This window comes from Penaeus monodon, chromosome 30, assembly GCF_015228065.2.
Source record: "Penaeus monodon isolate SGIC_2016 chromosome 30, NSTDA_Pmon_1, whole genome shotgun sequence".
Taxonomy (NCBI): Eukaryota; Metazoa; Arthropoda; class Malacostraca; order Decapoda; family Penaeidae; genus Penaeus; species Penaeus monodon.
Window position 1 is genome coordinate 15,689,764 of NC_051415.1, and position 366 is coordinate 15,690,129.

A 366-nucleotide genomic window follows, 5' to 3' on the forward strand; every position below is an offset into this window, starting at 1 on the left:
CTTTGTTTTTTTACGTGAATAAGACTGGTATGGCTAGAAAGTAATGCAAACAAGGTCTGTTAATTTGCTGGTTTTTTTTCTCTAACGTTTCCCTCCTTCAATATTTCCATCATTCAGTATCATTTTCCTCATTCCTCCTTTCTCTTGTTTTTCTTTCTCCAGTTATTCCAATCTTCAATATCTTCTTCCTTCCTTCCTTCTTTCTCCAATTTTTCTTCCACCTGTTATTCTTCCATCCTCCAGTATGTTCTCCCTCCTTCCTCCTTCCATCTTTATCCAATTTAATTACCTCCCAATTTTCCCCTCTTCCATATATCCGCCCTCCTACTGCCTTTATTCAATTTTCCTTCTTCCATCTGTCCTCCA